The sequence below is a fragment of the Acomys russatus genome, chromosome 7, assembly GCF_903995435.1.
Source record: "Acomys russatus chromosome 7, mAcoRus1.1, whole genome shotgun sequence".
NCBI lineage: Eukaryota > Metazoa > Chordata > Mammalia > Rodentia > Muridae > Acomys > Acomys russatus.
The window spans coordinates 27,911,606-27,922,312 of record NC_067143.1 but is presented as its reverse complement, the minus strand read 5'-3'; the positions used below and the strand labels follow the sequence as shown (position 1 = coordinate 27,922,312).

Below are 10,707 nucleotides of genomic sequence, written 5' to 3'. Positions count from 1 at the left end.
GCTCCATTGTGGGAATCCTCACACCCGGAGATTTAAATAAAAACATCATGCTGGAGACCCAAAATATTTGCAAAAATTTGATATATATCAATTGTATATAAAAAAATACTCCAAAAAGGAATAAGAAATAATATTTATTAATCCCTCACAGAAAGCAAAGGTTTTAAAAACCTAGGAGGAACTTACTCCTTATCAAAAGCCTAGTTAACACAGTCTAAAAAATTGTCACTTGGCATAAAAATCCCCAGTTTTCAAAATAGAAATGCTCTGGTTAATCAACCTGTGGCATTCGTACTCATGTCATTTCTTAATTGAGCTCTTTGGTTCTTCTTATATCTTAATTTATGGCCTGATTTACCTTTTTAGGAAAACAAGGAACCATGAAATACATCCGCGTACCAGTGTGCAAACCAGGATTCTGTGGCTTCTTCCTCCTTGCCTGCTTCTGCACACACCCGTGGTGCTACACCACAACATGAAATACATCCGAGTACCAGTGTGCAAACCAGGATTCTGTGGCTTCTTCCTCCTTGCCTGCTTCTGCACACACGCGTGGTTCTACACCATAAGCCACCCTTGCTTTGAGCCTGGGCTGCCAATGGATGTGGACTGTGTGCGGCTTTCTTGACTTCTTGCTGTGTTGACATTAAAAAAGAAAATGTGTGGATAGGATACCGTGGGAAAAGAAGCATACATTGGTTCTGGAGTTTCACAGCATTTGCATGCTACTATGAGGAAATTAATCGACCACTTCTAATACTGTGGGACCCTTTATGAGGTGAACCTCGAGGTTGTGCAGTCTCTCTGCTTCCAGCCCCTGGCTATGTGCTCCACATCTGGTGCATTCTAAGGGAGGCCTGCGTGTGTTAGCGGGAGGTAAGTAAGCAGGAACTACACCTCACTGAAATACTAGCACTTCGAGATGCCACTGCAGAGCCCAGCTATCAACAGGCCTTTAGTACAAGTAAGGTGACCAGGAAATTGAGTTAATATTTATTACTCAATCCCATAACTTGTTTGACCTTTAACACAAATATGGACCCTGGCTGCAAAGCTGAATCCGGGGGGACGTGAAATTCAAGATTGGTTAGGCATTGCCGTGACTATGATTTGTGTATTTACACACATAATATACACATGGCCTCCTGCATGTCAGAGCTAGAATGCAAGTAAGTGGCAGTTGGCAGACACAGCAGGAAAGAACAGCCGACAAATTCACACATGTGTCTTTGATTAAACCTTCCATTCCTAAAACCAATTATTTCCTTAAAAGGTAGTCACAGTGACAATGTATTTACTGGCAGATATTTAATTTTAATTTTTTTTTTGTCTGAAAATTCTTTTTTTTTAATTAATTTATTTTTGGTAAAAATTGTAAAAATGTTGGGATACTTCAAGGCTGTGTGAAAGAATAAAATTTGACTACTAAGTAATTAATATTTTTAATGCTTATATCAGGAATCAATGTGTGAGAATGTATCTGTTTCAGTAGAAGTATAGGTAACATGAATATGCATTTAAATGTTTCCATTGTGCTTACAAATATTAGCATAAAAAAGTACATGTCAGAGCTGGGTGTGGTGGTGCTTGCCTGTAATCCCAGCATCAGGAAGACAGAGACAGGTGGCTCTCTGCGAGTTCGAGGCCAGCCTGGTCTACAAAGTGAGTCCAGGATGGCCAAGGCTACACAGAGAAACCCTGTGTCAAAAAGCAAAAACAAACAAACAAATAGTTCATGTCAGAACCAATGTACTTAGATGGTTTCCATACAACTGTGAAAAATAAATTTCAGGTGGTCATAATGAAAATGACAGGATAAATAGTATTTCATAAGTTAAAAATATTTGTACAGACTCCAAGCTTAGAAAATTTGAAACCATGAGTGATTCTAATGCTTCAACTTTGGGCAATTCTATACCCAAGTATTTAATTTTTAAAAAAGGCTGTCTTGGGGATGGAGGCATAGCTCAGCAATTAAGAGCACTTGCTCTTTTTGTGATCAAGCCAGGTTCAGTTCTTTGCACCCACATGCAGCTCCCAATCACCCAGAACTCTAGTTCCAGAGGTACGACACACTTTTCTGCTCTCTCTAGGTACCAGGGAAGCATATGGTGCACATGTGTACATTTGGGGAAATATTTATACATATAAAAATAAATAACTCTTTTTGGGGAAAAATGGTAGTATAAGAACAATGCCACATGTGCAAATTGAGACACTATACTGTAAGAGTAAATATTTGAGTGCCATGTAATAGTTCATCCTTATAGACTTGCTAAATTAATACAGTGTTTGTAGTAGATGATTTATAGGTTTTAGAGTTTTTAGCCTACAATTTAAAAATGCATATGAATTCTGTCTGTAATTAGAAGAGTAAAAAAAAAAAAAAAAAGGATAATGTCATCTGGACTTGTTTTAGACAACGGAGAATGGCTAGAGTTCTGCTTAGCCATTAAATGATTATCTAAAGACTGAGCCTTCGGTTGTGGCATGTCAAAGGAAGACAGGACAACATTCAGGCAAGAAGGGAAGCCGCCATCTGATTTCTGATAAATGGTGCAACGATATTAAAAAGGCAAGGCATAAAAAAAAAATCAAGGCTTCTGAGTAATATTAATATTTGTCTGTCTGAGGAAAAGCCCAGTAGTTTTCTCCCACAAATATTGTATTTATGCACTAAACAGCATGTATCTTCAGGCTGCAGTACAGCAAACATTAGGAATAAAAATACTTTTGTAAGAGAATTCAGGGTTGTAGGAGGCAGGGAAGGTTTTCTTATTTGGCGCTCTTAGTTGGCGTTACCCTGCTGTGCTTGTTCATCTCAGGTACAAGCCTGTCTTTGTCCATCAGAACTTAGACACTTCTCAGCTGCTCTGCAAACACTGTTTCTTGTCACCAAGATACTGATGTGACCAAAGGAGTTGCCAAGAAATTCCCTGGTTTCAATTCATGCTGTCACTTCTGAAATAGTTTGGGTTTTTTTCAATAGATATAACAAGAAATACTCAGTAATAATACTTTCTTATTGTTTTAACTAGTAGCAACGCTAAGATGACAGGAACCTGAAATGGAAAAGTCAAGTTCTGGATGGAGGGTTTTAAGGCTTTTGTCACATGAGATAGTGCGTAACACTGAGGACAGGGCTTACAGAATAACTTACTCTTTTCCTTCTAGAATAAGAAATGACTGTCCTGGATTGTCAGAGCAAAAGTAGGGCAGGCGTCTTGGCTGTGGCATATAGACTTCCAGCATGGTCACGCCAGTTTCCCCCCACTTGCAGTGATGGAAATGATTGTCTAGTGTAGTGTCAGCTACAGCTACACTCCTGAGACGGGCTCTACTGGGAGGCGTGGAGGAGCCTTTCCAAATCTCCCAGTAGTTGCACAGAAGTAAACGCTTAGCCGCCATTAGTGCAAAGGCTGAGCAAGAATTCCTGTTCCCTTTTTGGAGACAATCCACCTGAGGACCAGACTTTCCTATTATTTGCATCTTCTCATGTCATGGTCAGGATATGAACACTATGCAGCTATGTGCAATGGCAGCTGGGCTTCTCTAGAGAGAATGGCTCTGACACTGATAAATGTGGCAAGCCTGAATTCATGGGGTTTTGAGCTATGTGTCCAGTTCATCTGTCCATGTGATGAATCTCAGTACATTATCCCTCATCAAAATCAAGTAATTGTATTTTGAAATATGTAACATCCTTTTCTGTGTTATAACCCAGAAAGGCATACACACCTGTGACCTATTGATGTGTTTTGTGTTTCCCTAAGAAAATGTAATTCACCTTGGAAACACATTTTTAAGCCATTTATTTGTCTTTTAAAATTTACTTCTACAGGAAAGAAATGGTAACTTTCTTGGAAGCCAAGTAATGTATGTAAACAGAGATGTATAGAGGGATTTTAAGACTTTTCTCTATATTATCTTAATTGTCCACTTACACAATTGTTAAGATGATATATGCTGTGGCTAGTGTCTAGAGTATTCTCTCTTCTGGCCACATGAACTCTAGGATGAGAGAGATGAGGAGCACCACCTGTTATAGTTAGTGGGGTGGGGGTCACTGTTTAGGGCCTATTGGTGTAGACAAGAATGCCTTAGCTTCTTAACCTTCCATCCTGGCCATTTGATTAACACTTAGGCCTCCCTTGGAATTCTTTAGTCCTTTGACCTTGACCTGGTGTGGTTTATGCTACTTCTCCCATATCTGAATGTCATTATAAGCACTGATTGAAGATGTTCTGGGCTGGGAAGCGGTGGGCAACTACTCTGCTCAAGATAGATTCCCCTTTAAAACTCATCTGAGCTCCTACTACTTGCTGAGAACCGTGGACTGGGCAAGAAATAACAGAGGGATATGTAGATAAACATTTCCGACTCCATGAAGATGTGTTCAGGAATAAAGACAACTTGAAACTCCTAGAAAAAAAAAAAAGATAGAAAGAAAGAAAGAAAGAAAGAAACTCCTAGCAACATATTTAGATGGGATTTAGATGGGAGAAAATGGAAATTCCCAGCGGGAGTCCCTGCCAACCCAGGTGTTTTTTTTTTACCCTTGCTCTTACTATGTGTAAATCCAAGCAAAGAGTGTCATCTTAATTTTGTGAGCATCTCTTAGTAGAGTAAGAACAATACAAATTGATGAGCACGAAAGAGAGAGAGCCAAAGCTTGCCTTCAATGGCTTCCTGGGAAATCTCCAGGTGCCTGAGAAGCACTTTGCTCTGCATCTCCAAATGTCTGTTCTTCAATAAGACAAATTCATCTGTCTGTTCTGGCTATGGAGGTGAGATGATTATTTTTCCTGATCACTTTTCTCCTCATCCTTTTCTTCCTCTTCATACTCCTTTCCATCCTTTAGCTGCGGTTCCTGTATCTCCTCATCTCTTTCTTCTTCCTCCTCTTTCCCCCTACTCACTACTACCCAAGCTGGCCTTCAACATGGCAATCCTTCTGCCTCAGCCTTCTTCTGAGTGCCAGGATTTCAGCCATATGCCTATCACCTCAACATGCAGGACAAATTGGAGTCTTTAGAAAATTTAAATACATCAGTTAGCTTCTCCAGGTTTATTTTTGGGTCGTTTTAAAGAAATACTTTTCCAGGTATTCCTCAGTTTTTATGCTCTTTACTTTTGTGGTCCCTCAATTTGCTAGTTACCACGAAAAATAGCAAGCTTTACCCCATCTTTATTTCTCTTCCCAACTATTGTCCTGTGTTCTCTGCTGCTACCCAGCTGGGCCTCATGTGGACATGTTTTAACGATGCCAACTGCTCTTGTTGCTCTGGGAACTGGCTCTGGGTGAGGTCCCCATTCTGAATGCCCTTTGGAGCCAACCTCAGTTCCCTTCCAGACTATAGCCTGCCCAGATTTCAGGGCTGTTTTCATTGGCTTTCAGTAATCGTAGGCCTTATTTTCTGTAATAAAGTATTTTGTGTCAACTGCCTCAGGGCCATCATCCCCAAGAAACTTCACCAGCCATTGTTATAATTCTAAGGCACATCCTACCTGAGGTTCATCTCAACCTTTTCTGGAAGTCTTTCTATTTTCCCTGGCAGCCTATGGTCAAATAAATAAAGTTCTTCTTGCTAAAGGAGAAGCCAAAGCAGAGCCATTGTCCTGCTCCCTCCGTTCCCAACCCCAGGTCATCCATTAGGCACCAGGAAGGCTCTTTTCCAACATGGAAGAATGCTGACCACTGGAGATAAACAAACTCCTTTGTTCTACTTTGCTAGGCTCAGGTTTTGACACGAAAAGTCCTGCCTTAGAAGCCCCAAGATGACTCTGTTTTCCTTCAACAAAGCCAAGTATCTGGAAAAAAATTGTTAGTATATGGTTATTTTTATTTCTTGTGTCCACTTATTATGTTCACCACAAAGACCTGGCATACAGGGGGAAGAGAAACAAATATATTGGTAGAGGCTTAAAGGTCAAAGGTCAGCATTAGGTTCACAAGCTTAATTAGTAGGTGTGGATGTTGATGAGGAAAACTGTAGAGTGTTCAAAGAGCAGGTCAATGTCATGCTTGGAACAAAGAGAACAACCCAAGAACACAAGATTCAAGATACCAGATGCCAGACTGGAGAGATGGCTCAGAGGTTAAAAACACCGTCTCCTTTTCAGAGGTCCTCGAGTTCAATTTCCAGCAACCACATGGTGGCTCACAACCATCTGTAATGAGATCTGATGCCTTCTTGTGGCAGGCAGTTGCACATGTGGACAGAGTGCTGTTTTATAATAAATAAATCTTTTTTAAAAGAAGATACCAGATGCCTAGATGAGGACACTAGGCAATGAAGCAATAAGGAGTATTTTATAAACACCTAACTGTGACGATTACTGACCGTCACTGTTAATTTTCCATAACTAACAAACTCTAAAGGAATTTGAAAATGCGGCCTTTGACTCAGATTATGGCTGAACCATGGCCTAAGTTCCCTGAAGCTTTTGTACTTTTTGAAGAAATAGCTTTAGAGTCGGAAGGTAGAAGCAAAATTAAACGGAGAAGTCCTCCCATCAGTTCTTATAATTCCACCCTGCAGGTACACAGCCTTGTAACATGGCTGTCCCTCCATGCTCCCAGCCATTAACTTGAGAATTTCCAAGCAAGAAAACAATTAATTTACAGCCCAAAGCTAATTGGAATCAATAGTTAATGTTTCTTCTCAACTCTCCAAATTAATTACAAAATGATGTATGCTCACAGTGATGCCAGACCATATAGATTTCTATCTAAAATATCCCCCTAGAGATATCTTTTCAACAAGAAGACAGCCACACATTGTTTGCCATGTCATGCCTTTGCCCATCCTCTTCCTTCATTTTCTCCCCTTGAAATTTTATGTCAAGGGCAACGCTAATATCAAGGCGATGAATTAGCTGCTCTGGAGACAAAGAAAGGATGCCTGGAAACAACTCTAGCAAGTACTGGGAGGTAATGAGAAAGGCGAAGGCCCAGGGGACAGAAAGAAGACATCTTCTTAATTGGTCTGCAGCATCAGACAGGGAACCTACCCAAAATCCAGTCAAGATAAAGCCTTGATAAAGCATGGGCGAAGGGCAATAGCTTTGACTGTGAGCATTTGGTAAGATAGGGAGAACCAAGGAGCTGAGAGTTCAGAAAGCTTTAGGTCTCAGAAGAAACATGAACTCAGATTCAGATGTCAGAACACGTCAACCACAGGCCAAGAGGTGGGGCACCATTGTTTTCTTTACTGTAAGCGATATCCTTTCACAAGCTGGAAGCTGGAGAAATCAAAGGATAAACCTGGAACAAATAGCATGGAGCTGCTGACTGCCAAGCTTGCTGCATCTTGGGAGAAGGGGCATCAAAGATTACCAATAGCCATCTAGAGAGTGATAACAAGGCAATGTCTATTAATGGTATCAGAATGGATGAAATGACCAATTCTGAGCTGACCGTCCTTTAGCAGTGGCATATAGATACACAGCTGGCATGAAGAGCAGTGTGGCCAGACAGACTATTAAATTGGACAAGGGTTGACCTTGCTTTGGAAAAAGCATGAGGGGGGGGGGGTGATTTCTTCAAACAAACTTTCAACAGTTTGAGACCTTAGAGGAACCCTGGCAGGTCTGTCCCCATGGATGGACAGATGTTACAGTGGTGGCAAGTATATCACAAACATAGCTCCTGTTATTGCTTCACTTTGAGGTTGGAACTCCAGGATCCAAAGGTGAATTTCCAGAAGGAAAAACAAGAGACAAGGGTGCTGTAGACTGACTTGGAGTCTGGGAGTTTGAATTCAGATATTCTGCCTATAAATTTAGCTGGGCTCCTGTGCCCCTACTTTAGGACATGGGATGAGTCCAGGCTTCAATGTTTTTATAGCTAAAAATAAGGACTCAGGCAGCAACTGCAGTGCCAAATAAATAACAAAATGTAGCACTAGAGAATATTTAATGTTGCCTGATACTAAGTTAGGCACTTTATGACGTATTGATTTGATTCTCGTAACTACCCTAGCAAGTCTGTTCCAGTGAGAGAACACACACACACACACACACACACACACACACACACACACACACACCACATAAATCACAAAACACAATACACAATACAAAAATAAAACCAGCTCAGCTGACCTCCTAAGGTTAAAGAGCATGTGGATCCTAGGACAGCAATATAGAGAAAGCAGCTTCCAGTAAATTGCATTAACACAGGTTTTTCCTGTGGCATATTTTCTGGAGAGCCGTAGAACACAGATGAGCCCTGAATACTTACTTCCTGTTTGTCTTCTTTTAAGGCTGTGTGTGACATCTGCTGTGCTGGCTGCACACAGTAGGTACAAACACAGGGAGGTGGATGGGGACACAATGTTATAGCTGCAATATCTATTCGTTGGGACAGAACTCTCCCTTTAAAACAAATCATGATCTTAAATTCCCCCAGAAGTTTCTTCTCAGCCTTGGAAAAGGCCCCGCACAGGCAAGAGGAAGGAAACCATAAATCCTCCACACTGGAAAAGAAATGTTTACTTTGTAAAGGTAAATTCAATTTCATCTTTAAAGGATGATGAGTGAAGTATGCAAAGTCACTGTAAGCCAAAGGTCAGAGGCATCCAGACAGCAACAAAAGAGGAGATGGGAGTGGGGGACTTGCCGGACAGGGCCAGGAGACAAGAGACAGACAGCCCCAGCCATGCTGCAAGGCAGGCTGGGATGCTGGAGTCAGATCCGGCTGTGGCCAATATTATGTCTCAAGAAAACAAAGCCCAGCTGTCAGGGGAAGCCAGGACTGACTGCACATCTGGAGAGTGAAGCCCGGTGAATTATGCACGGATTTCTGTATACTCACAGCAGAGGGGCACAAAGAAGGAAACTGGCTTCACACCTGGCCTCTAATTTAGAAAGGATTTCTTCTCTAGCTGACTGGAAAGCCATCTGACCCACTCTGAATCCTGGCTGCGCTTCAGAGCTCCCAGGGCAAGCAGAGAGACAAAGGAAAGGCTGGTGTGTTGTCGTTATGCTTCGGTGCACACTTGGAGTGTGTGTGTGTGTGTGTGTGTGTGTGTGTGTGTGTGTGTGTGTGTGTGTGTGCATATGTATGTGAGTGTGTTGAGATGTATAAATCTCCACTGCCACCTCTGCAGGGCCTGTACCAAACATAGGTCACACAAGAGAGACTGAAGGTAGACCTGGCTCGGGCCCTAAGCATTGTTTTTGTCTTAGAAAGCTCCCTAGCAGTCTTCAGACCCTACAGTGCAGCACTCAACTGCGTACCAGGAGTGCCGCAAGGAGCTCTTCCACTTCATGTTCGCAAAGTGTGAAAGGTCATGGAGAATCATCCTTTCTTTTTGCCTGGAAGCCAGAATGGTTGTGCAAGGCCATGGTGGCAAGTTATTGATCACTACGTTAGGGGTTTGTGCTTAGTCACTTTTGCTTTGGTATGTCCATGATGCTGAACAAAATATCTTACAAGGGGAAAGACTTATTTTGGTTCATGGTTTGGAGCGCGTGGTCCATGGGAGCAGGAACTATGGCAGAGGATGCTCGCATTCCTGCCGACCAAGAAGCAGGGAGCATATGATCAGATAAGCAGCTGTCCCCAGGGATTCACCCTCGACCGCTTTTCTAGCCCCTGAACTAGCACCTCTGGCTGAGAAACTACCCTCTGAAGCATGAAGCCACAGTTGAGTTACATTTCAAATTCAGACCATGAGGTGTTTCAGCAAAGGTCTTCTTGCCACAGAACACTCTTCCTCTTCAATCACATCCCGATTTTCTCTCTGTGAGCCAAGTGCAAATGCATGCCCTAAGCCCTCAGAGTGCTCTCATGTTAAAGACACTTACAGATACCCTTTTAGTCAAGTTGTACAGCCGTGGGCTGCACTGATGTCCTCCTGGGCAGGGGAGGGAGATGGGACACTTTCATGTCAGGAAAACATTTTCCAAAGCAGGCAATCAAAAAGAATGACTTTATTGACCAGAGAACTGGTTCTAGCTTGTGAACGACTTTTAAAGTATTCCTTTTAAATTATCTGTCTCTTATACCTTCAGATAGTGTCCAGAACAGAAGAAAACAACACACAAACTGGAAAGCGTGTTCATCTATTCATGCCGCGTGGACGGGGAGGAGGCTATCCTTCTTACACGAATGAGCTTCTCTGGGAATCAGCAATGTGTGATACATTCAGCCATTACTAAAGTGGGCATCCTGCTTCCTCTCACACTTTTATGTGGCTTCCCATGTCTGATGATTTTGCATATTTTCAAGCCCCGAATAAGCCAGATGTGGTGGCACATGCCTTTGATTACAGCACTTGAGGACAGAAGTAGGCAGATCTCCGAGTTCAAGGCCAGCTTTATCTATATAGCAAGCTACAAGCTAGCCAGAGTCACATGCTGAGACTTGGCTCAGTCTCACAGAAATAGATAACAATTATTACTGGCGTGTATGAAATATCATTTGGTACAATTACGTGAAGCACAAGGTGATGTCGTATGTATGAATATATTGTGGAAGAAGTGATTTGACACATCCACAACTCACCTTCTTATCATTATTTGTGCTTAGTAAGAATATTTGTAATATATTCTTTTAACAATTTTGAAATTACATTATTATCTATCAGCACTATGCTCTGTGACAGACAGTAAAATACAGTCTTTCCTATAGATGTTTTCAATATTATCAAGCTTACCTTTGCAGTAATGCCTAAAAATTTCTTCTGAGCAAAGAACTAG

At 41.7% G+C, this 10,707-nt stretch overlaps 1 long non-coding RNA gene across 1 annotated transcript; it reads left to right on the top strand.

The window, feature by feature from the left end:
* The first annotated feature begins 8,217 nt into the window (after positions 1–8,217).
* On the top strand, positions 8,218–10,110 carry LOC127192110 (uncharacterized). Its single transcript, XR_007830938.1, has 3 exons — positions 8,218–8,302; positions 8,414–8,508; positions 10,021–10,110. It is a non-coding gene; the product is annotated as an uncharacterized LOC127192110 (long non-coding RNA).
* Positions 10,111–10,707: the final 597 nt, after the last annotated feature.